This window comes from Lutjanus erythropterus, chromosome 5 (genome assembly GCF_056507025.1).
Source record: "Lutjanus erythropterus isolate fLutEry1 chromosome 5, fLutEry1.hap2, whole genome shotgun sequence".
NCBI classification, from domain to species: domain Eukaryota; kingdom Metazoa; phylum Chordata; class Actinopteri; order Lutjaniformes; family Lutjanidae; genus Lutjanus; species Lutjanus erythropterus.
In genome coordinates, this window is record NC_139321.1 from 42,892,763 (window position 1) to 42,920,518 (window position 27,756).

The 27,756-nt window shown below is 41.7% G+C and overlaps 1 pseudogene; it reads left to right on the top strand.

Annotated features, from left to right (window-relative positions):
- Nucleotides 1-1,145: 1,145 nt before the first annotated feature.
- Nucleotides 1,146-2,965, top strand: LOC146327314 (general transcription factor II-I repeat domain-containing protein 2-like; annotated as a pseudogene).
- The last annotated feature ends 24,791 nt before the right edge of the window (nt 2,966-27,756 follow it).

Genomic DNA, 27,756 nt, shown 5'->3' on the forward strand with positions numbered 1-27,756 from the left:
CATGATGAATAAAGTTGCATCACCACGACATCGTATGAAGAGCGTTTGCTCGTTGGGAAGATGTCGCAGAGACATCGACATTTGGTCAAAAATGCTCTCCAGACGACGTTTGGCCAATGTATCAAAGCTGCACAGCGTAGCCTCTCTACAGCTTCTATGACCTTTATTTATTCAGGTCAAATCATTCTATCAGCAAATATCTCACTATCTTAATTCTAATGTGATAGGAATACGGCAATATGACAATAAAAAAACAATATGCTTGACCATCAAAATAGCTTCCTAATTTTGTGTGTGAATAAAATAAAGAGAGGTACGATCATTAATGGATGGACCACCATCATGGATGGGCCCAATCTGAATTTCAAATATTTGGAACTTTTCCAACAAGAGTATGCAGAACTGAATGGAGGTGCTCAGCTTGTTTCTGTGGGCAGCTGTGGACTGCACACATTGCATGATGCTTTTAAAAGTGGATTCACCATGTGGCAGCTGGACAAACGTTTGAGAGCCATGCACAACCTATTCCACAACGTACCAGCAAGGAGAGAAGATTACAGCGCCGTCACAAAATCCACCATCTTCCCCTTACCGTTTTGTGGTCATCGGTGGATAGAGAACTTGCCTGTGGTAGAGAGGGCTATTGAAGTCTGGCCATCACTTCAGCAGTATATGGATGCAGTGAGAAGGACGAAACTCGCAAACCCGGGGACAGCATCCTTTGACACAATCGAAGCAGCCCTGAAAGATCCACTCATCTTGACCAAGTTAGAGTTCTACATGACTGTTGCCAGGACATTTTTTGAAGAGGTATCAAACAGATGAGCCAGTGATGCCTTTCTTCAGCAAAGACTTGGCTGAACTGATCAAGGTAATGATTTATATCACATATGTCAAAGTCAAGGCCCGCGGGCCAGATCCGGCCCGCGAATGAATTATCTCTGGCCCCTGGGATGAAATTGATTATTATTAGAACCGGCCTGCAGGCCGCAGCCGCCCGCTGGTGTTTTGAACGCACCAATACTACATTCCCAACAATGCAACGGTAGCCCACGAACTCACTGCAGCACAGCAAGCAGGCTTTGGCTTCATTCTTCATCAGCAGTCAGAGCAGATGTCAAATTTCAGCTACCTCCTCCCCAAAAATGGCTAAACGAAAGGTGGACGCTGAGAACAGGGGGTTTCAAGCCAGGTGGGAGGCAGAGTACATGTTCATGGAGGTAAAAGGCAAACCTGTGTGTCTTTATGTGGAGAAAGTTTGGCTGTAATGAAAGAATATAATCTAAGAAGGCACCATGAAACGTCTAAGAAACACACAGACAAAGACAAGAATATGGACACAGAACAAAGGCTACAGAAGGTGGAAGAATTAAAACGAGGTCTTAAGTCCCGACAGGCTCTGTTCACAAAAGCCAAATCACAAAGCGAAGCTGCTGTCAAGGCTAGTTTTATTGTGGCAGAAGAGGTCACAAAATCAGCCCGGCCATTTACAGATGGAGAGTTTATCAAAAACTGTATGCTTAAAGTTTGTGACACAGTGTGCCCAGACAAAAGGCAACTATTTTCAAACGTGAGCCTGAGCAGGAACACAGTTGCTGAATGTGTAGACCAGCTTTCCACCAATCTAGAAGAACAGCTTGTGGGAAAGGGAAAAAATTTCATTGCATATTCCCTTGCTGTGGATGAGAGCACCGACACATCTGACATTGCCCAGCTGTCAATTTTCATCAGCGGAGTGGACTCCAGCCTGAGCATAACAGAAGAGTTTTTGGTATTACGTCCTATGCATGGCACAACTACAGGACAAGATCTGTATGAAGAGGTATCCAGATGTGTCAATGAGATGGGGCTGCCTTGGGAAAAACTCGTGGGATTGACAACTGACGGAGCACCCGCGATGTGCGGGCACAGGAGTGGATTGGTGGCAAGGATGCGGGAGAGGATGCGGGAAGAAAACGTCACACATGAGCTGACAGCGTATCACTGCATAATACACCAGGAGTCGTTGTGTGGCAAACCCTTGAAAATGGAACATGTAATGAGCACCATAACGCGAGCAATTAACTTAATCAGAGCCAAAGGTTTAAATCACCGCCAGTTCAAGGCATTTCTGGGCGAGTTAGATACAGAGTATGGTGACTTGCCCTATCACACAGAGGTGCGATGGCTAAGCCAGGCAAAGGTGCTGCAAAGATGTTTCGAGCTGCGTGAGGAGATCTGTCTGTTCATGGAAAGCAAAGGGAAAGACACAACAGAGCTCCGAGATGAAACGTTTCTGTGTGAAATGGCGTTTCTGTGCGACATCACAAGCCATCTGAATCTGATGAACCTGCAGCTGTCAGCAGGCGTGTCATCTCTGATATGTACAGTACAGTGAAGGCGTTTAAAACCAAGTTGAATCTGTGGGAGACGCAGATGCGGATAGAAAACTTGAGCCACTTTCCCAGCTGCCAGACCATGAAAGAGAAGCTCTCTACCGCTGTGTTCCCAAGTGCACAGTTGGCCGATAAACTCAACATACTTGCTGCCGGCTTCCGACGCCGATTCGCTGACTTTGAAGCCCAAAAAAGCAGGTTTGCACTGCTCGGCAATCCTTTTGCAGTTGACGTGGAAAGCCCACCACCAAACCTACAAATGGAGTTGATTGAGCTCCAGTGCAATGACACACTGAAGGAAAAATATGAGAGAGTGGGTGCTGCTGAGTTTGCACGTTTCATCCCCGAAACAATGCCCCAGCTGCGCATCCAAGCTGCTGAGACGCTCTCTATGTTTGGCAGCACATACCTGTGTGAACAACTGTTCTCTTTGATGAAGCTAAACAAAACATCACACAGGAGCCGTCTTAGTGATAAGCACCTTCACTCAATCCTGAGGATTTCCAGCTCAGAGACTGATCCCGAACATTGATGAACTTGTACAAAAGATGAGACACCACCAAGTATCAGGCTCAGCCTCAGACAAGTGAGCATCACAGAGCATGAACGTATTTTTAGTTTTTAATTCAGTTAAATTTTTACATTTGTTTCTACAAGACATGTGATTTTCTTTAAAGAAAGTATTGTTTTGTCTGTGTGCCATAGATTTTTGTATTTTATTTTATTGTATTTTATTTATTTATATTTATTTTTCAGTTAATGGACTCAGGGAAAATTGCAGATAGGAGCCATGAGAAAGAATACAACTGATTTGATTTATTTATTTTTATTTTCTCATTTTACTATTTGAAAGCAGTAATTGATATGATCATAGAGCAGCACTCTATACTGTACAGGAACATCTGCACTGAGTATGGGCTGGAGGTCCCTTGGTCAGAAAGGAAGACACCTCCTAAGGTGGTTGAGAGTGACCAAACCAAGATCCTGTGGGACTTTAAGATCCAGACCAACAAACTGGTGATGGCTAACCAACTAGACATCATGCTGATCGACAAACAACAAAAGAAGGGAGTAGTGATAGATGTCGCAATCCCAAGCAACAGCAACATCAGGAAGAAGGAACACGTAAAGCTCGAAAAAATACCAAGGGCTGAAAGAGGAGCTGGAGGAGATGTGGGGAGTGAAGGCGACAGTGGTTCCAGGAGTGATCGGAGGACTGAGACCTGTGACCCACAAACTGGGAGAGTGGCTCCAGCAGATTCCAGGTGCACCATTGGAGGTTGCTGTCCAAAAGGGCACATGTACACAGCAGTGGATATCTATGGTATAATGTGTACAAATGTTATATACATCTAAAAAAAAAATGGAAAGAGAAGAAAGGAATGCATACACTGTGTGCTTGTTACTGAAAATTAAATACAAATTAAGTTAAATGAAGAATACTGTATATCCCACTAACATGTCAGGAAGGAATGAAAAAATATAAATACCAAGTTTAATACCAAGCATCCAAGCGTAGGAGCTTTTGGCAATATATTGTTTATTATCTGTTAACTATTTATTATGGGTGTGTTTGACCCATCCATTATTATTATTATTTGTCAAAAACAGCTGTTTTCAAGGAGCCATTTTTTCTAAGCAGACCATGACACATGTCCACTGCAGAGACATCGGCATAAGGTGGAATGGTAGTAACTGGTTCTATATGTATGTTGTATACAGTAAAATGGTTTGACCTCCTCCCTTTCTCTCAAGAATCGTGTCATTTATCTGCAGCTGGTTAAAGGATAAAAAAACGATCTCTGCAGGAGTCGGAGAGGCAGCTGTGAGTCAAGGCCAGCAGAAGAACATCTTACTGACAAAATCACTTAAGCCCCCTCCCACTCTTTTTCCCTCTTTCATATGAATATATTGGAATCCTTTATTGAGCTCACTGTGCTTTTTTTTGCTGCTTTTTCATGCTTTTTTTCCCCAACCTATTACCTCCCTTTTTTCATGTCCCATCTGCCCTCCGTGTGCCCCCGTTTTTACATTGACAGGGTCTTTATGGGCTCAGTTATACACATGACCTCTTCTTTCACCTTTATCTTCTGACATTTTCTTCTCTGTCTGGCTCATTTTACTCTTTGTCCCTAACCACAGTCCTTCATCTCACTTTTACCCCACTCCTTTCTTTTCACCTCCTCTTCATTATCTCCCATTTCTTCAACCTATATTAATCCCCTTATTCTATCACCATCTCTTTTACTGTATCTCCCCATCCCACATTTCTTCCTCTAAGACAGATAACCACTTATCTTTTTTATTTCAGTTTTTTTTACAGCTCAACAAGGTGGAGCTCAGAGGTGAAATGAGCAGAGCAAGGTCACAGCAGGATTGAGTTGTATCTGGGAAATAATGGGAAAAAGGTGAAACAAAAGAGAGGGAAGTGAAGGGAGGTCTCAACCTCTAGTTATTGCCTTATTGTCAATTTTCAGTGTCACATGTCAGATTACAGGTGACAAATCATGTGTGACTGTCATCTCCAGTAAAATAAAAACACTGGTTGTTTGCCCAAATGATGTTCCTGAAAGGCAGTCTTTGGTGGTTGTGCAAAAATATTGACTGTCCCCTGTCAGTAACAAAGGCTGAAGTTTCATGATGTTGCAACACATCCTCATACGTTACGTTATTTGCCAGTGGTTGCCAAAACTAGATATTTGACTGGTGAAGAGTAGCAATGGCAGATGTAGCCTACTGGACCTCTGTTATAAAACCTTCAGACTTTCAGAGTTTTAGGTACTTAAGTTTGAGTAAATGATCATAGTCAGAGTTATTATTATGTTAATTATGAAAGTTAAAGGGCCAGAGTGTGGGATTTGCTGTCCACTGTTGAGAGTAATCCCACTACTGGCAATAACGAGACATTACTTTTCTCATATTAATTTGCAATTACAATTACTGAAATTTAACTGGGGTTGTTACTTCTTGTTTTTGACTTACCTAAACTGCAACAGACAGCAGATGTAGCAGACAAACACAGTCTATTCACTTACAGTGGCACAAGACAATTTAGGTGGTGTGAGCTGCTGTTGATGATGATATAATATAAACTGTTTGTCATATTGTAGAAACATTTCGTTAACACATTTAGCTTCCTGTAGGTCATCTTCTTCGAAATGCTACTGTCCAGTCCCTGGATAACAGATGTGTAGCTTACAGGTGCACGCTAGTTGTTGCTGCTCATTGTGTTAGGATTCAACTGGTGGAGGACCCAAATACAGACAACAGGAGGAGTACCAGTTCAAAAGGGTTTACTTAAATAAAACAACAAAAAAAAGGCTTACACGGAATGCAGGGAGGTAAAAATCCAGAGTCCAAGAAAAACAGAATCCACAAAAGGCAAACTCAAAACACTGTCCAGGGGAAAAAACACAGCAGAAACATGGGAGGGAGACAAACAAGAAGCAGACTGACATACATGAAAAACAAGCACAAACTGACAAAGACACTGAGGAACACAGGGACTAAATAGAGGGAACTAACAAGACACAGGTGGGTAAACAGGTGAAAGACATAACAATCAAAAAGAGCGGGTAAAAGAACAAAGACAGGAAGTAAAGACTAGACACATGAGGGAGAACCAAGACTACCAAAATAAAACAGGAAATCAACAAAAACCAAAACCATGACACACTGTTGGGCAGCAGTATTAAAAACTCTTATTAGTGAAAACAGGTTCAATGATAAATAAAATTTGACAGTTATGACTAAAATAATTTAGCTACACTAAAATAATATGTGTGCATGCATTCATATGAGAATTCAAATAAACATTTAAATTAACACAAAAATTACATTCCCAAGTAACATAAAGCTTTTATAATGCAGTAATTGGTAAAGTAATTCAATTAATTTTCAGAGAGGTAACTAGCAAATATAACTAACTACTCAATTTTGGTAACCTGCCCAAAATGTTACAACACAACATACATCAAACAATATATCACATTTTAGCCTACTTCATAAATGAGACAAAATAGTTAGTTTTAAATAGAGAGGCAGCGTTTAGTTTGTCTGCTCTGGGCTACAATATAATAATTAGTGGATAGAGCATCCATGACATCACCTATGAGTTTCTGAGGAGTGGTTTTGAAGCTCTCAGTATTATGGCTCTGGTCATCTCCATCTGGGCAGTGCCTGAATGAGTGCCTGACTAAGACAAAAATGAGCAAAGAGGTGGAGTGTGATTGAAGCTGAGACAGCTGAATGAAGCAGCTGCCCAGCCGTAAGCCCCCTGTGACAGCACACACCTGTCAATACAAGTGGGCAAACCCTTAATTATGCATAACCCTAAGCCTTAATATAATTTAAATGGTGAGTTATATAAAAAATCTGTCTCCCTTCAGTTGTCATGAACAGGGGAATTAGCTACAGAGACCAAAAACTTTTTTGTACCAGGCAGTAAACATGTTTATTTCTGCTGTAATGTCGGGCATGTTAATATGGGGCTCTATGGGGACTTGCTTTTGGAGACAGCCTCAGGTGGACACTGAAGGAACTGCAGTTTTTGGTACCTCCACATTGGCTTCATTTTTCAGCCCCAGACCATTTGGTTAAAATAAGTATGCTAGTTATGTAAGTTATGTACGAAAGTTACGTTTCAATACATACACAATGGAATTTAGGTATGGTACTTCAACTTCTGTACATTGTAAGTAGTCAACATTGACTTTTGGCTTCACAGAGGACACAAACAGTGGCCTCCTGAGTGAAAGTCTCAGTGTGTTTGATCCATCCAACCACTGTGACCTCCTTCCTAGTTGGACTTTGTCGCTCTTTATACCTAGTCACCTGACTTCCTCCTTTACTCCTGTCATAATTATTATGTCAACAAGAGGTCATCATCTCCTACTAAGCATAAATGTGGGTTATTCTGTTTAGTGCATTACTGCATCTTTGTGGACATTATAGGTAGCAAGCAAGTTTCACTTTTGGTTCACCATGTTGTTTTCAGTTGAATAAGAGCAGCCTACAGTGCACATGCAAAAGCAGTTTTCTCCTTTCATTTGAGCCTTGGAGGAGATATGTCCATAACTGAAGATGTGAAATATTGCTAAAATGCTAAAATTGTTCTGTTGATGGAAAATGTTATTACGTTTATAAGGTGAATGGACTCTAAACTAAACATGCAGCACATGCTCATTTTTCAGCTAACTGGGGGCACATCAGTGGAGGTCTAAGCTAATAACTATACAATTTATGTACTTACTTGTCACTTACCTGTTGAATATTTTTGTGCTAATACTTACCTAAGTTACTTATGTGCTGAATATTTAGGTCATAATAAAATACCTGTCATGTTACCTGTGAAGTGAAAATATTAAAATTCATGGTCATGTAAAATGTAGTTTATTTCATGTGCACTGCATTAAGTTATCAAGTATTTCATGAATAGAACTATTTACATTGTAATGTTTATTTCATGTTTATATGCGCTGTGCATGCAGTATATTGATACATGCTTTGTATTGTATTTTCCAGTTTTACAGAAAAAAACATCAGTAAAGCCACCTTTTCCAACATACAATTTTATTGGAGTTTTTGTTTGCTAACTGTCTAGCCTTGCTGACACACACAAAAGTGAGGACAGAAAAGAACATTTACACAGTGGGTGAAGGATTCAAGGATTCAAGGATTCAAGGTACTTTATTGTCATACCAGCTCACCTTTACAGTTTATGGTACGAAATTGGTACTCGGGTCCAGGATTGAGCCATAAATAATTAAAAACAAAGTATTTAAAGAGCGCAAGTAAGGCAAGAGAAGAATATACACAAGACAATATACAGTAAGGCAAATATACAAGTAAGACTAATAGATACAAGGATAAAGAGGCTGAGATCAGCACTGCTAATGCTAGGTCTAAGAGAAACACGCATGAGCAAGTATTTTAAGAGCACATGTTTAGTAAAGTGAGTTAGTGCGGTAAAGTGTGTGTGGTGCAGGTATGTGGTGGGGAGGGATGGAGAGAGTTGGGGGGGGGGGGGGGGGGGGGGGGGTCTATAGAGCATGGCTCGAGTTCAGCAGTCTGACAGCTTCGGGAAAGAAGCTGTTCCTGAGCCTGGTGGTTCTGCTCTGGATGCTCCTCAGCCGCCTGCCTGAGGGGAGGGGCTGGAACAGGAATCTCACTGTCATCAGCACACTGCATCCAGAGCTCTTCAAAGCAGAACCAAGTGATCATCATGGAACAACAAAATGATGTGGACCAAATACAGAAAACTTATGAAACCAAGCAAGGGCAGGTCATGTAAAAATCTAATACTCATGTCATACTGAAAAAGACGCAGCTCAAATTGAGGCAGAGCATCAAAAGATTTTCACCGAAACAGCACAGCACAAAGCAGAGGTGGAAGCCAGTCTGTACGTGCTACAAAAAGAGAGGAGTGCAACGGCAGCCTTAGCTGAAGCAGCAGTCTATGACGCAGCCCAGATCCCTGCCCAGATCCCACCCCTGTAGATCCTGCTCAGTGTACCAGTGAGGATGTTCTGACTGACTCCTTGGTATCACACACCCAGCATCAGGTTACAGTCTCTCAGCAATCACCTGTCACACCCATGCATACAGAAAGTCGCCAGCAAAATACAGCACAGACTGTTTTTCCAGTGAAAATATGTGTCCCTTTGACTCCCCTAAGATAAGAACAGTCCACTCTCTCCCTCTCTTGCTTGCTCCACCTTTCAGTGAATGTGGGTCCATATGCCCTGTTCAGATTTGGCTCTCCATATGATGTCAAAAGGGAAGAAAACGCTAATTCCAGCTGACACTCCCCGTGCTCTGTGTCTGTGCCACCCACTGAATCCCAGTGAGTCCACCTTGCAGTCGCCATTTTTCTTCCTTGCTAATGCCGCTCCAGTAAACAAACAAAGATGTCGAAGGTACAAACAAAGCACACCAACTGCTCTGTTGTTAGCTGCAGGAACATGCACAAACGTCTTCATCTGTTCTCCTTGTCTGACCAAGAGAATACCCAGTGGATTAATTTAATTCACAATCACAACAATCTGTAATGTGGTGTGTGTGTGTGTGTGTGTGTGTGTGTGCACTAACCATTTCACTTTGGATTGCTTCCTCAACAAGGACAAGTACAAAGCAGGATTTGCTTCAAAACTAAAGCTCAAGGATGTCCTGTCCGTACTGACTGTCCACGACCCAACTTTGTGGAAGCATTAAGTTTTTATTATGTTTATGCTACTTTGTTGTGTATGGGGCATTAGCACAGTGGCTAATTTGGGTAGCATCTCCTGTAAGCTCACACAATGGAGTGTATAACATTAAGAGAGAGTCAAGATAATCTGTCCACTCAGTTAAGCCTTACATGACACAAGTTAACTAAACAGAGCAGTAAGTTGGATGCCGATAACTGTTGCTGGGTTTATGCTGTCGGTTCAGTTGTGACGGACATTTTCTCTCCCCTTTGCTTGGCAACATTGTGTAACTTTGGTTAGCATCAAGCTTTTAAGTTTCTCATCCCTGAAATGTGTGGTGATCTGCTGCAAGATCAGGCTGAGAAACTCAGGGGTGGTGATTAGGGCAGGTATGCAGTTGTGTTTACTTTTGCTAACAACGTAATCACTGGGAAATATTTAGAAAATAAGTTTTACTTCTGCAGTTTAGCAGAAGTCCTCGCCAACACCACCAACCCTCCCCCATCAAGTGTTTACATTGCTTCCTCACTGATGCACATGCGCTAAAGGACAACAGTATCAGTAACAGTAGTCTTGCACTATATTCAAACAACTCAGTGGGGGATGCAGGGCATGCAGTAGGAGAGGGACTCGTCCATAATGATAACTGTTTTGAGTTGATATCAATACAGTTCATAAAATCATGTGACTACATGGGTTATGGGTTTTTAATTAGAAAAAGTGCATTGTAGCAGTGGCCACATACATAGTTACTACTACTGTTACTACAGATGCATTATGCACATAGCAGTGTATGATTGCATATATTGTGTCAATAGTATATGAAATATGCTTGGTGTTGTTACATTTACAGTGTAATGCTATGAGATAATTGATACTCATATACTTAAATACTTACTGGTTTTGAAATGCTGCACTGCAACACATTACATTTATCTTTCATTTGGGCTTTTTCACTGAGAAGAAATGTGTTTCCAATGAATTGTAGGAATGTCAAAAACACTGGAGAAGATCAGTAAGGACTGTGAGAAGATACAGAAGTGGACTGCAGCCTCATCAGCCACCAGACCAGAGAGAGTGGTGAAATGGACCTCCATCCTGAACCATGTACAGGACATCCAGGGACATGAAGACACCCTGTTCCCCCAGTGCACACAGACGGCATCAAACAAGGGACAAGAATAAACTGACAGCAAGTGTGTTACTCATATACAGACAAAATCCTTATCACAGCTCCTGTTTTATAAGTGCTGATTAGAAATATTCTGTAAAGATAATCACGCTGATGATTCAATTAATTAGGTTTATAAACTCATCACACATACTGTCATTAGTAATTAGTACTATATTATATTGTAAATATTATTAGCATTTTCAGCAGCTCCTGTCTTCTTCAAGCTGGAGAAGGTGCTGACCAATAAGAAGACTCTGAAGGATGTCACAGAACTGAGCCCGTCCACCAGACTTCATCTGTGGAGGTTTTCCAGTGTCATTCTTTGCTTTGCACCAAAGAATGTTGTTTCTTATCAAACTTGGTTGGCTTGTGGGACTCCTGAGGCAGCCGACGGTTACCAGCAGGCCAAGCGTGCTGCAGCCCGGGTGGTTGTGGAAGCAAAAACTCGGACATGGGAAAAGTTCGGGGAGGCCATGGAGGAGGACTACCGGTCGGCCTCGAGGAGATTCTGGCAAACCGTCCGGTACCTCAGGAGGGGGAAGCAGTACTCTTCCAACACTGTTTACAGTGGTGGTGGGGAGCTGTTGACTTCGACTGGGGATGTTGTTAGACAGTGGAAGGAATACTTCGAGGATCTCTTCAATCCCACTGACACACCTTCCGCAGAGGAAGCAGAGGCTGGGGACCCAGAGGTTGACTCATTCATCACCCAAGCTGAAGTCACTGAGGTAGTTCGGAAGTTCCTCAGTGGCAAGGCACCGGGGGTGGATGAGATCTGCCCTGAGTACCTCAAGTCTTTGGATGTTGTAGGGCTGTCTTGGTTGACACGCCTCTGCAACGTCACATGGCAGTTGGGGACAGTGCCTCTGGACTGGCAGACCGGGGTGGTGATCCCTCTATTTAAGAAGGGGGACCGGAGGGTGTGCTCCAACTACAGGGGGATCACACTCCTCAGCCTCCCTGGTAAAGTCTATTCCAGGGTACTGGAGAGGAGAATTCGGCCGATAGTTTAACCTCGGATCCAGGAGGAACAATGCGGTTTTCGTCCTGGTCGTGGACCACTGGACCAGCTCTATACCCTCCGCAGAGTGCTTGAGGGTTCATGGGAGTTTGCCCAACCAGTCCACATGTGTTTTGTGGACTTGGAGAAGGCATTCGACCGTGTCCCTCATGGCATTCTGTGGGAGGTGCTCCGGGAGTATGGAGTCCGGGGCCCTCTGCTAAGGGCCATACGGTCTCTGTATGACCGGAGCAGGAGCTTGGTTCGCATTGCCGGCAGTAAGTCAGACCTGTTCCCGGTGCTATTGGACTCAGGCAGGGCTGCCCTTTGTCATCGGTTCTGTTCATTATTTTTATGGACAGAATTTCTAGGCGCAGCCAGGGGCCGGAGGAGTCCAGTTCGGGGACCACAGGATTTCATCTCTGCTTTTTGCAGATGATGTTGTCCTGTTGGCTCCTTCGAACCGGCTGGGATGAGAATCAGCACCTCCAAGTCCGAGGCCATGGTTCTCGACTGGAAAAAGGTGGATTGTTCCCTCTGGGTTGGAGAAGAGTCCCTGCCTCAAGTGGAGGAGTTTAAGTATCTTGGGGTCTTGTTTACGAGTGAAGGGAGGATAGAGAGTGAGATTGACAGACGGATTGGTGCGGCGGCAGCAGTAATGCGGTTGTTGCGCCGGTCTGTCATGGGAAAGAAGGAGCTGAGCCAAAAGGCGAAGCTCTCGATTTTCCAGTCAATCTACGTTCCTACCCTCACCTATGGTCATGAACTTTGGGTCATGACCGAAAGAACAAGATCTCGGATACAAGCGGCTGAAATGAGTTTCCTCCGCAGGGTGGCGGGGCACTCCCTTAGAGATAGGATGAGGAGCTCTGTCACCCAGGAGGAGCTCGGAGTAGAGCCGCTGCTCCTCCACGTCGAGAGGAGTCAGCTGAGGTGGCTTGGGCATCTATATCGGATGCCTCCTGGGCGCCTCCCTGGGGAGGTGTTCCGGGCATGCCCCACTGGGAGGAGGCCCCGGGAAAGACCCAGGACACGCTGGAGTGACTATGTCGTTCGGCTGGCCTGGGAACACCTTGGGGTCCCTCCGGAACACCTGGAGGAAGTGTGAGAGGGAAGTCTGGGTGTCCCTGCTCAGACTGCTGCCCCCGTGACCCGGCCCCGGATAAGCGGAAGATAATGGATGGATGGATGGATGAATGTTGTTTCCATTTCTTGGAATGCTTTACAGGTAAATGAAATTGTGGTTACTTTGAACTTGGGAAATGTGTACATTTGTCAATATTTACATCTTTGATTATCTCTGTACTGCTGTACATCCAGACTCTACCTGGCTGCCATGTATTACAGTGAAAATGCTGACAAACCACACACCACATCTGGTAGAGACCAACTCTTCAAAGTGCACTTCCCAAAGGCCAAGAGGACCATCCAGAACAACTAGTGAAGACTGAGCCAACATTTTGCAAGTGTTACAAGTCTTTTTGGACCCGGCACCACACATGAATGAGGGATTGAAGACCCCCAATCCACAGGACCTGAGTGCACAGTATGAGCGACCAGACAAGGAGGAGGTCATCGCAAGCTATGTGTCCCGGTTCATACCTGTCATGACTGAAACAACTGGAAAAGATGTCCAGTTAACAGCATAACCTTGCAAACACTGAAATCAAAAATCTGTCAGACTTTTTTTTTACTGATAATGGTGATTCAATAAATGCTTCATGGTATATGTAAAAATTGTCTCCTGTGAATTTATTTTTAATATGCACAGTATCTGCTCATTTTGGGACGTGTTTGTCCATTCATAATGTTTTGTGAACACTGTAATGTTATGCCCACTGAAGTAATTTGAAGCATACTGTAAAAGAATCTGACATATTTATCTTCATAAATACAACTGTTATAATATATTGTGAAAATCTTTTCTGTCAGTATTGTGAAATAAACCCTGACAGGGTGATGCAGGACCCCGACACAAAGCAGACGGGTCTTAATTCATCCTGAAGGGGTTTATTTCACAATACTGATCTGCTCACTGTACATTATCCTGCTTAATATACAGTGACTTTCCATAATATATAAATTTGACATAAAATATTGACTTTAAAATAATTTTTACAGCTCATCCAGAGTCTATTCTAAAGTCTGTCATGAGCACCTCTCCAAAAAATTATACAAAAATGTAAATATTTCTGAAAAATAGAAGGCCTATGAAATTCAAAACCTGAAAGACATTAGATTTCAAATTTCAAACACATAATATTAGAACTTTGTAATAGGTAAGTTTGTACACATTACGTGGAGACAGCACAGTGTAGTTTAATACTGTACACAGCCTCAACTTCTGAAAACAGATGATAAAATGATAAATGATGATACTGACAGACTGACAAATTTCCTGCATAGTATTATGTAAAAAAAAAAAAAATGGCTACATAAAAGGACACAATAGGCATCTCTGCTGAGGATATTGTAAAGCAATAAGATAATTTATTGTCAATAAGCATGAAAATGCTGTATATTTCTAATTAGGACATGTAACACCTGTAGCAGTCCTTTGTCCTTAGAGTACAAATGTGTCTCACTCGAGGCATAACAGTTAACTACATTCACAAATCACCATGTCACTTATTCACCAAAATTGCCCTAAACAAGCAGAGTGAGTAACAGTTAGCAAAAGCTGCTGAGCTGTATTTTAGCGCTGTACCAACACACACATCAACTAAATGTTAAATGCCAACATACACAAAATTGTTGACTTACTATTCAAAGACATCCTGCTGCATCCACTGTTTTGAACTTCTGGGCCTGAGCCTCTCTGTCTGACTCATATGTTTGGTCAAAATCAAACAGTTGAACTCCAGTGTGTCTGATATTAGCCATGTCTGTAAGTGTTCAGCGTAAACATAGCAGCATGACTGTGGATGTTCAAGCCACACCCACCTCCCGAGAAGAGAGGAACTAGCCACAGCTCATTTGCATTTAAAGCTACAGACACAGAAACAGCTCCTTCTGACAGGCTGAAATACAGGTGTGTAGAGGCATGCTGAACTGAACATGCTGGACCTCTGAGACCTATTAAAACTTGTTAGAAAGGGGCATAATATGGGAACTTTAAAGATGAACCAGTAGATAATGTGCAAAGAGCACATTACCCTAGTACCCCCCTGCCCCCAATGTCTCACACATCCAGTCTTAGAGGCTATTAATGTGAAACACCACAAATGACAGACTTGGCAAAACACCTGGTCAGGAGAGAGATGGTGAGTCCTTGGCTGTTAGAATTTGATGACTGCCCGGAAAACTACTGGGCATGGAAGATGTCTTTCTAAGCTATTGCCAGAGATCTCAATTTAACAGACAGAGAGGAGTGCGACCATTAAGTGGCTCAATCTGCTGTCATCCAGACAAGTGATGTGGATCTGGTCAGTTCATGTGCATAATCCAACAGCAGGTGTAAACATGATTTGGCAAAAAGACAGTTACAGCTGTCCCCAAATGATTGAAAGTGCCCTGCTAAATGGAGAATTATCCCAGGGGCAGGTTGCACCAACTGGTCTTATGCCTGGTCTTATGCTAAGATGGTTGTAACTGTGTGTTTAAGTCCAACCTCATAGGTACATCTGTTGTACCAACTAGGCTTAAGCCTTCCTCTTACTAAGACGAGGCGTAAAACTTACGCCTAGTCAGGAGCAGGCATTAAGTCAAAATCTAGGCCACTTCTATGGTAACTGCAACTTCTAACACAATGGTGCGCCTCATTTGTTGGTTGTACAAAGAGTGGGCTTTTAGACCTGAGAGCTTCATTAGGGACAGAAGCAGTCCTTTGGACATATACAATGATTATTGAATTATTCAACAGCTGTCACCAGATTTACAGTTTGTATCGGACCACAACGCAGCCTTTTAACCCAACTGCACTTCATTTCTATTTAAACAGAGCTTTTCAAAACACAGTTGGAGACATGATCTGTGTCTGCAAGTCCACCGCCTGCTGGGCCATCTGCAGGGTGCCACTGGCGTCTTGCTGGCGTCCACTTACCCACTGAAGCAGAGACAGTGGTGATAAAGCAGCAATTCTGCCAGGCCTCCTGCATCCGTGGCATCATAGACTACATCGATGAAATTCACATACAGATCCAGGCTCCATCTGAACATGAGTATCTGTATGACAGCTGCAAGGGATACCACTCCATGAATGTTCAGATAGCTTGCGACGCCAATTACATCTTTAATTTGGTGGCAAGATGGCCTGGATCAACCTGCGATGCATGCATCCATTGAGAGACTGCCCTATACCACGACTTCAAGGCTGGAAGAGTAAACAGGCTGCTCCTTGGTGAGAGTGGCTATCCACTCAGAAACTGGCTGATGACACCCATTATCACTCCAAGGACTGAGCAAGAACAGCAGCATAACACCATCCACGCCACCACAAGGTCAGTTGTTGAGTGATGCATCAGAGTGGTCAAGCACAGATAAGGTCCATAATGTGCATAAAATATGACAAACTCTCCATCATACACAAAGTGTAATTACCCTATTCTCCCACTTCAACTTGAATAATGTACATTACACATGAGAAAAAAGCTCGCAAATAAAGTAAACAAACAAGTTTGAATTAAATTGGCCCATATCTCTGTGAGCTCTGCAATAAATGTGTCAGCACCATGGAGAGCATCACGGTCTGAAGAGGACGGTCTGAGAGACAGATCACCGCACAAAGCAGAGCTATCCTTCAATTTTTTCTTTTAAATTATCACCTCATGTTAATTCTAAATAGAAAGAGGTGGAGAAAAAGAAAACAAATAGACCCCCCCAATAACCGTCCAAAAAAACCCCAAAAAATAAAACAACAAGCTGTAACATGCCTCCTTATTGTTTGAATATGAAGATTTATAATATGAATAAACATATAATATACCTATAAAGAAAAGTACTATATAGACTTAAAAAGAAAATATATATACACACTGTAAAGAATTTCTCTGTAAAATAACAGTAAAGTGCTGGCAGCAGAGATGCCAGCACTTTACCATTATTTTACAGTATTTGTACTGTGAAATGACTTCACAGCTTTTACTGTAATAGTCAAATACAGTATATTTCTGTATTTTTCCATTTTTCAGTAACGTACTGGCAGCAGAGCCGCCAGCACTTTACTGAAATTTAGCAGTTTCCATACTATTGACCAATTTCACAGCCTATTACAGTAAAAATAAAATGCAGTATATTTCAGTGATTTACAGTAACATTCTGGGGGTTACTTTAAATTTTCACTGTTTACTGTAGACAGGCATAATACAGTGACTCAGCACTTTAGAATATCGAAAATCTCAATATTGTCATGGTTTTGGATTTTGGACACTTCCTGTTTTATTTTGTAGTCTTGGTTCTCCCTCTTGTGTCCTGTTTTTACTTCCTGTCTTTGTTCTGTTTTCCCGCCCTTTGTCTTCACTAATGATTTTCACCTGTCTCTGACTGCCCTCACCTGTGTCTTGTTTTCCTTCCCCTTCCTAGTGTATTTAATCCTGTGTCTTGTCCTCTTCCTTTGTTGGTTCATTCACTCTCACTCTCTCGTCTCGTCTCCGTGTTGGTCAGTGTCTTCCTGTGTTTTTGGATTTATGGATTTTTGGTTTTCTTTCTCCCTGCCCATTTGGGTCCACCTCTAAGTTAAACCGTAACAAAATGAACCACATATGGACCCAGCAGACACCTTCCAAGAGCAGAACTGTGGCAATGGAATGGACAGTATTATCCAGCAGCATGTTACTTTTATGGCCACCCAGAAGTAGACACTTTCAGCACTAACTGCCCAGATTCAGCAGCTATGCATGGTCTTGGCCCGGGCTCCATCTCCAAAAACTGCTAGCTGTCTGCCTGCTAGTCTCCTGCCAGCTCCAAATAAGGCTAGCCTTTGGCCCGCTAGCCCCCCGTCAACTCCATTTTCAGAAACGGCTAGCTGTCTGCCCGCTACTCTCCTGCCAGCCCCTGAAAGAGCTAGCCTTTGGCCTGCTATCCTTCTGTCAGCTGCCTCTCCAGTCCTGGTGGGCCAGCCATTTTGCAGCCATCTCCTGTTCTGGCTGGGTTGCCGCCACTTCCTGTCCCGGTTGGGTCGCAGCCATCACCCGTTCCGGCTGAGCCGCAGCCACGTCCTGTCCCAGTGGGGCCACCGCAGCCATCTCCTGTTCCGGCTGGGTCGTCGCCACTTCCTGTCCCAGCTGGGTCGCAGCCATCACCTGTTCTGGCTGGGTCGCCGCCACCATCTCCTGTTCCAGTGGGGCCGTCACCATCATCGCCTCCTGTTCAGGTGGAGCCACAGCTATCTTCTGTTCCCGCTGGGTCGCCGCCACCATCGCCTCCTGTCCCGGTGGGGCCATCGCCACTATCGCCTCCTGTTCCGGTGGGGCCGCCGCAGCTATCTTCTGTTCCGGCTGGGTCGCCTCCACTTCCTGCCCCGGCTGGGCCGCAGCCTTCACCTGTTCTGGCTGGGCCACAGCCACCTCCTGTCCTGGTGGGGCCTCCGCAGCCATCTCCTGTTCCAGCTGGGTCGCCAGCACCGTCGCTTCCTGTCTCGGTTGGGTCGCAGCCTCCACCACAGCCATCGCGAAAATATGCATCAATTGAAACATTTGGGAAGAAACTGCAGGTAGGCTGGTGTCCACTAAAAATTGTCCTGTGAGGTTCACATATGTTCTATCAAAAAGGAGGTTCATGTTTTACCTCTTTGAAAGAGGTCTCTGAGGTAACCCCTGTTTTACTTCTTAAAAGAGTTCTGTGACATAGGCTCATGTTTTACCTTTTAAAATAGTATGGTGAAGCTTGTGTGTAGCTCTTACACAATTTCTGTGAGGTAGGTTTTGTGCTTTACCACAAAAGAGTCCTGCAAGGCTAGTGTTTTACCTCTTTAAAAAGTGACCTACCTACAACCTATCGCCGACTTTGAAATGGAGCACATAATCCCGCTCTCTGGCAAACCATGTCCCTGCTATGGGCCGATGCTTCTCAGATGCATTTACAGATGTCAGGAAAAGAATGCCGATGCGTGATCTGAGGCCGACGTTTGCGAGACATATGCGTCCTATCTGGGTAAATTATGATGTGCAATTACATTTCTTATGTCATCATTATAGTCACCTGAGGAAAAAATGTGTCCCCTTCTCAGCAAAAACAGCTGTAGGGAAGAAGATGCCAGCACTCAGAAAGGCCTGCAGAAGTTGATGTCTCTCTGCAAGAGTAGAACATGGATTCTTAAAGTTACGTATTTTTCTCAAACACTGCATAAAATATGTGTGTTTGCTCTCAAATCTTAATGTCCATAGACGGATAAGTGGCCCAAACTGGACAATGAGCTCTGGATAATGACTGACATAATGATGCTGATGGTCAGGAAAGGCTTGCTTTTGACTATGCAAATATTTGATTAGTCAGAACTCTTAGATAGGCTATCTGGCCAGTTGAAATCGCTGGTGCACAAATGAGGTCCACAACTTCTCTAAGTTGTAAAACCAACTGCCATATTTCATTGTCACCTGGATTTTGGATTTTGTCTCCAATCAAGACAGGCAACATTCTGAGCAAATACCAGTTTTGCACAGCATGCCCACCAAGTTTTCCAACCTCTGGAGGTTTGTCATTAGCATCCTCAGTTCAAGATACTTGAACTGATTTATTCGCCGATTCAACTCAAGATAGCTGAACTGTTTATCCACCTTAACAAAATGGTTAATGCACAATGCCAAATCAGAGGATACAATACCTTCAAAAAGATCATGGCCAAGACATGGGGGTAACCCTGGTTGACATACATGGAAGTATGTGAGAATATCAAACACAGTCAAATTTAACACCTCCACTTGATGAGGACTGCCCTTCACTGTTCTGAACATGATCATTGTAAGACTGTATTGTGCGGTTAGTGCCCTGGATAAGAGGATCTGCATTGAGCTCAGGGTCTTTCAGGTCACTAACCAGGGAGCCCAAAATCAAGTGTTGACCAAAATACTTAAAGTAGTGTTCTTTACAGAGAAGAACAAGTTGCATGTGGTCGGCGCTTGATCTATTGTGTGGCAGTAAATTGACAAGAGTTAGGTACGCTTTAAGTATCTTGTGTTTTTTTTCTTTCCAGATCTCAGTGGGTTTACCACTTCAAAGACATCCTGATGTAGGCGAGGGGTGTTGGTAGGTATAGAATTATGACATAAGGGAAGAATAGAGAATATGCCAGAGAACACCACCTGGGGAATTTCACCCCAGGAAATACTTAAAGCACCTTGAATATTGTGTATAGGGTAGATGTAAGGCACACAGGTTCGTTACTGATAAACAGGCTGAGACGTGTACTCAATTAAAACAGAAACTTTTATTGAAAAACAAAATAATCAACACAATAGCAGGGGCTAGAGCTGCTGAAAAAGAAAAATTATTAATGAACAAGTCACCTCAAGGTCTGGGCTCTAATACACAGCAGGGCAGGAGGGAAGTCAACGGTACCTGGTCAACCAACACATTGCACATGCTTAACAAGACTAAAGTCCAAGTACCATTGTACACAAACAGACTTTTGTAGGCACATACCTGGTGTGAGCAAACATTCACAGCCAACAGCAGGGACAGGGCATGAGGCAGAAAAAAAGAAGGAGAGGAAAGGTAGGAGGTTGGAACAAGGGAGGAGTCAGGCCCAGGCTGCATTCAACCTACTCACTGTTCTGCACTGCTGGAGGAGTCCCACCACACTGATATAAAATCAAGCACAATGATGAGCTCTCTGTCTGGAAGACCAAATTTTCTGCAACATTTCTGCCATCCCACACATCCTGAAGAACATCCTTAGAATGGAGTGTACGTGCTTATATAGTTCCTGAACTGACTCACAATGAAAGAGAGATTTAATTGTTTGTTTAATAGGAACATACTGAGCAAAAATCTTTGCCTATCTCATTCTGACCTAGACAGATCTGAACTGGTTCAACATAATTGAAGCTGTTCTTGAAAACTGTTTTTCTTTTCTGGTCAGTTTTCAATGATGGGTGTTGCACGCCTTAAAGAAAACCTCAGTTTTCAGGACATCAATAACAGTCACCTTCCGAAACCCCAAGTGTAACCAACTTCTCTTTCAGTTTGAAAAGCATATGAGACCAAATAACCAAATATATAACTAGACATATTATCCATTGATTTTAATTAGGCTAAAATATGTCAACAAGAACCCCAGTATAATTGCTGGCTGCTTTTCTGTAAATCAACACCTATATCACAGTTAACACTGAAAATTTTCTTTGTTGGCTATGAAATCGGTGAAAGAAATGAATGTTGTGATTTATGTAAACACTAACACTATCAGCTGGTTCTCAACACAAACCACCATACCACTTAAAATTATTCCATCACCATTCAAAGTTTATATGTATTTTTCATGGCATTTACAGATATTAACTCCAGACACAGATGATCCAAAACGGTTCACTTGTCATCAGTCCAACAACCTACATTACCAATTTATTCTTGTTGGTGTGTGTGTGTGTGTGTGTCTGTGTGTAGTGCACAGGAGAGCAAATATCATACCGTTAAAAATACATTATACAAAAAAAATACATATATTCAAAATACATTTAAAATGTCAATAAAGGAAACCTGTTTTTCTCAGTCTAATCATTACAAAAATCACTACACCTCATGTAGTTATTTTACCGAACAAGGATTAACATTACCTTACTTGCCTTAACTCAATGTTTGACAAATTTCATTCAAACAGAAAGTAAATAAAACTCACCACAGCATCTCTGTTAGTCATTTCACTGTTTCAACTGTTTCATCAACTGTAGTTTGCACATAATAATTAATTGATTCGCTTAATTCACTCTGCTAGATGTAAATACGTTCTAACACAAGGACGTGCTCTTCTTCTCCTTTGCCTTGCTGGCCTCGCCTGCATTTGCTAATGTTTGAAGGAAGAGCAGTATGTTAAATTAACCATAGCAAAAAAAAAAAAAAAAAAAATCTGTCCTCAAAATATTGCTATTCTTATTCAAATCTTAGCCTCACTGATAAGTGGCATTGAACACAACACGCTCACTAGCTAGACAACTTGCTGAACAACAGTTCGATTTCAAACATCATTTTAGTTGTATTCTCCTGGCGAAGAAATTAAGATAAATTAGTTTTTAATTACCATGTTATTTGTAGATACACAATCCAGTAGATGCAGAGGAAGCAGGACTTCTTGTTCATGTGTAGCAACATGTTCCTAATGCTCTGGCAGGAGAACTTTCCCTCGTGAGTTTGGCACGCACCAAATTTAAAAAATACTGTAGTTTACTGTAATTTATCACATTAACATACTGTTGAAGGCCTGTGCGCCTGTTTCTTCACGTTGAACAGCCCACAATGCATTGCAAACTACTGTACAAAACCATATTACATTAGTATTTTACTACTATTACTGTCTTAAATTGGCCGTAAATTAACAGCAATTGTTTACAATGTAATACATACTTATAAGGAATTAAATATAAATAATAGACAGCATGATTATTATTATTTTTTATTCATTACATTTGATTACATTTGTGCTGTAAATAATTATATGGATTATATCAGATTGTGTTTAATTGTAAATATTTTATGGATCATATTAGATTTTCTGATTGTAAAAAAAACATTTTAATAATCACAGGCTTTTTTGGAACTGTAAGTATTTTATATTGGTGTTGCTGTAATCATGTTCAATTCAAAATAACATAAGACCGCTCCTCATCTTGAAAAATATCCCTTTGAGAGGGCAGCCTATTTAACTACTACTACTTGTTTTGTTTCCTTTTTTTTGAGCAAAATGTCTTTCTTGGCTTTGCTCAGGAGGTCTTTCCATTTCTTTTCCTGAGCAGCTGCAGCCCAAGTCTGAACAGTCATTAACTGACTCTGTTATTTCTCTTCAGACAGACTGCTTCTTCTTATTGGTGATGACATTTGACTGCTTGGTTGTCAGTGTGGCTCTGTGTCGGCTATACAGCTCAGTTAACTTCAGGATCTCTATGTCCGTGAAGTTTCCCTTCCTCTTTATCTGATCTTTCATGTTTAAAGTTGCCGCTAATGATTACAAAGTAGCAAGTCAGCGGGAGATTGTTAAACTGTATCATAGCAATGCACGCTGCTTGGCAACAACTGCAGTAATGTGGGCATTCACATGAATGCGCATTGCTAAGACCGGGCGTAGTTAAGACTAGGCTGCTTGGTGCAACCAACCTAAAGTCCATCCTAAAGACTGGTATTAGCTATGACCATTTAGGATAGCCAGGGGCTCAGAAAACTAGGAGATTTACACCTTGAGGTTGAGTCAGCAAAGTCAGGAAGGCACCTACCTGGCCTTTCATGTCACTGCTAGAGGAGTCAATCCCATAGTGGAAAAGCTCCCTATGGCCTGCAGGAACACTGGATCATTCAAGGCTCCAAGTACAAAGAGGACCACCATGTTTCCTTTTCACCATTTAGTCTCTTTGTGAAGTTCATATGCATCCAAGCAAAGACCAGGAATGATCCAAGTTTTGCATTTTCCACCTCCAGCAGCTTGTGCCACTCAAAGCCAGAGAAACCTGTAATATACATTAATCAGATACCTGTGTCAGTAAGAAAAACTGAAGTGTCAACCACACCTCTAGCTCCAAACCTAAACAACACGCTGCTTGGCATCCTGCTGTGCTTTCGGAGGGAACAAGTAGCCATTATCATGGATGTCGAGCTGATGTTTTACTGCTTTACGGTAAGAGAGGACCACCAGAATCATCTCAGGTTCCTGTGGTTGAAGGATAATGACCTCAGCAAAGGAGTCACCAAGGTCTGCATGAAGGTGCACATTTCTGGGAACAGTCCTTCACCAGCTGTGGTCATCTATGGTCTGACACTAGCAACTGAACTGGGTGAGGATGAACATGGCTCACATGTGAAGCATTTTGTCCTTCAAAACTTCTATGTGGATGATGGACTTACCTCTGTATTCAGTGAAGGAGAATCCATTGACCTTGTGAAACGCACAACAAACATGATGGCAGAATCCAACATAAAGCTTCACAAAATAGCTTCTAATCATAACCAGGTAATGGATACATTTCTGCCAGAAGAGAGAGCAAAAGACCTCAAAGACCTGGATTTGACCCTCTGCCTTTCAAGCAAAGCCTCAGGGTGAGTTGGAACTTGAAGACAGTTTCATGTTCCAGGTGACACAGGATCTTCAGCTCTTCACACAGAGAGGAATACTTTCTGTTGTGAATAGCCTTTAGGACCTTCTAAGTTTTGTTGCTCTCATCACAATGCAGGAGAACTTCAGGGAACTTTCCTTAGAACAATGCAGATGGGACAAACCTCTACCAGCAGACAAAAAAGTTCCCTGGAAAGAGAGAAGAAGTCAGCGGTAGTACCATTAGTGATAAGTGCTGCTTTTGGGCTTTTGTAAATTGCCTTAATCCATTCAATGAAGTTAGAGCCCACATTAAATCTTTGTAAGACTGAGAAAAGAAAATTCCATTCAACCCTGTCAAACGCCTTTTCCGCATCCAAAGAAAGAAGTAGAGAAGGGGTCCGATGGGTGCCCAAATAGTTAATCACATTCAAGAGCTTCTTATGTTATCAGAAGAATATCTCCCTTTTATAAAGCCTGACTGGTCTGGGTTAATTAATTTAGGCATAATAAGTTAGTCTTTTTGCTAATAACTTAAGTAATAATCTTATAATCATAGTCCAGAAGGCTTCTAGATCTAAATGAGGGACATTTTAAAGGATCCTTTCCACTTTTATGTAACACACTAATATGTGCAAGAGTCATTGATTGAGGGGATATTCTGTTGTGACAGAAATTATTTATCATTGACATAAAAATAGGCTGAAGATCAGTCCAGAATTGTTTATAGAATTCAGCTGGAAAGCCATCTGGGCCTGGGCTTTTATTTGTAGGCATTAAATTAAGTGTAGCTAGGACTTCTGCTTGCCTGAAGGGAGAATTCAAATTTTGTTGGTCTGATTCAGATAATTTAGGTAAACTGGTGTTTTGAAGATAGTTATCTTCTTGTGAATATATTCTTTGAGCTGTGTAGTGTGTGGTATAGAATTCATAAAAAGCTTGATTAATCTTTTTTGGATGGTATGTCATGTTTTTATCTTTGAAGCAAACCAGATAGCACACGTCTTGCCAACAGAAAAAATACTCTCCAGACGATGTTTGACCGATGTATCAGCTTTTGGCCTCTCTACAGCTTCTATGACCTTTATTTATTCAGGTCGGATCATTCTATCAGTGAATATCCCACTATCTATGGTCTGAATTAGCACGTATTTACTTACAATGTGATAGGAATATGGCAATTTGACAATAAAAAAAACAATATGCTTGACTATCAAAATAGCTTCCTAATTTTGTGTGTGAATAAAATAAAGAGACGTGACTGGAGGGACATGACAAAAACAATTGGAGTCTCTTGTGTCTTCCAGACTCACTCACACCTACGTGAGGTGGATATTAACTTCACTTACAGTGCAAACACACCAACAACAGCCCATAACCAGTACTGAACTATGAGAAAATGTTACACCGAGCCATATTTACAAATAGAGCAGAGCTGAGCTTCCCTTCATTAGCTGCCAGTTAACCGCTAAAGTTAGCTCCACAGCTGTAAAAACACCAAAGCCCACCAGCTAACACTAACATTACCTGACCCTTTCACAAATTCAACACTGATTTGTTGTCCAGATGGAGATTGTTCGTGTGCTTGAAAGACTTAGATTATGGCTACCTAGCAATGGCTAAATTAAGTTAGTTGACACATTTGCTGGTCAGATCTGTGACTTTTGATGATTTAGGACTGAAGTTCTTAGTCTGACTAGATATATCTATAAAGGGTTCAGTGTACAGTTGAAATCTCCACCCATCATTCCAAACCCTTTACAGTTTTCATTGAAGTCAGACATGAAAGTTGGCTCATCTGTATTGGGAGCATAAACATTTAAAAAGGTAATCTGTGTTACATAGATCATGCTGGAAATCAGAATAAACCTACCATTTGGGTCTGTAACTGATTTTTCTAAATTAATCAAAATAGCTGTTCCTCTGCTGTGAGTTTCATATGAAGGAAAGTAAACCTGACCCACCCAGTCCCTCCTTAATATGTTCATTGTCTGAGAGATATGTTTCTTGTAAAAAAGCAACATCAACTTTGTCTTTTTTAGAAGAGATAAAATTTTTCTCCTTTTAATGGGATTTCCCAATCCTTTGATATTCCATGAGTTTATTTTCAGGTCTGACATGGCGACTGCCTTACATTTCTGGAGTTGCCATTGTCACTGCTTTTATTAAAAAAACTAAAGGATAAAGAAAAAGAAAGCAATATTACCAAAAAAACAAACACACAAAACAAAAAACAAGCAACAAAAACCAAAACAAAAATACATCAACCCACCCCAGCCGTGGTTTTATTGTCCACGGCAATTCCTCCATATTCATAGTAGGCCAGAGAAACAACAAGGTAAAAAAAAACTGGACCAAAAAAGAAGAGTCCTCCTTATGGTGTTAGCAACTTGGAGCCTCCTAACTACCTACCTACTGCAAAAACAGTCATTTGAAGTCGCAGAACATGGACTTGCTGGTCTACTGCTGCCTTGATTAGTTAGTTTATATTGTGGGACTTCTGTGTTTTAAAACATTAGTTTAGATCAGTAGTTACAGTTTTGTATTCATTCATTCATTTTCTGTAACCGCTTATTCCATAAGGGTCACGGGCTGCTGGAGCCTATCCCAGCTGTCATTGGGCGAGAGGCAGGGTACACCCTGGATAAGTCGCCAGTTCATCACAGGGCTGACACATAGAGACAGACAACCACTCACACTCACATTCACACCTACAGGCAATTTAGAGTCACCAATTAACCTAGCATGCATGTCTTTGGACTGTGGGAGGAAGCCGGAGAACCCGGAGAGAACCCACACAGACACGGGAGAACATGCAAACTCCGCACAGAAAGGCCCTGCCCGAGCAAGCCGGGGGATCGAACTCAGGACCTTCTCGCTGTGAGGCGGCAGTGTTAACCACCGCCACAGTTTTGTATTTTTGTTTCTAATTTTTGTTTTCAGTTTAATTTCAGTTGGTGTCTAGAATGTGTTTGCTTGTTTCAGTTTAGTTTTTATTATTTAAAAATGTTTAGTTTTAGTCTCATTATTTTCTTTTTTAAAAAATTACAGTATAGGGGTATCAGTCAGGGGCAAGATTAAGTAAGTTCACAATTGGTATTCCAATGCAAACACAACGCTTTGTGAAAACAACTGACTCATAGTCATGTAAACACCCCATTCTCAATAAACACATGCACCAGTGCCTCCTCATGCTTGTTGTGTTGACAAACATTTCCTGTATATTTTTATTTTATGTTAGTTAGTTTTACACAAAAGTACACAAAATCTGCCCTCTGATGGCCTATCAGTGCACTTCAGGGAGGAGTTGGCCCGTTACTGCATAATCCAAGATGGCTGCCTTCATGGCTAACCTTCATGTTTTTTGGCAATAAAATCTTTGCTGATTTTGAAAAAAGTTACACTAAGAATATCTAATATTTATATTTTTTATATGTTGCTAATATTCAAAATAAATATTTACTGTATTCAAACAACCAATAATTAACAACCAATTATTTTATATTTTGTACCTTATGTTATAGTAAAATCATACTGAAAATATGTGAATCAAATATGATACAGCAAGTATATAACATCATTTAGTATGAATCCGTCAATCATTCTTCTATTGAATTTTTGTGATGCAGTCTGTGCCACAATCAGAAATACAATCTAAAACAAACTAATTTAAAAATGAAATATTAAGATAAATTTAGAGCGGAAATTTAGATATTTATGTGTTTTTTACACTTTAGAGTTGAATTCAGATCAACTTCAAACAGTACTTTCTAATCTGAGGTAAAAGTAAACAGTGCATCACTCTCTAGCAAGTAAAAATAAAATAAGCCTGTAGACAAAGTGACGCAGTG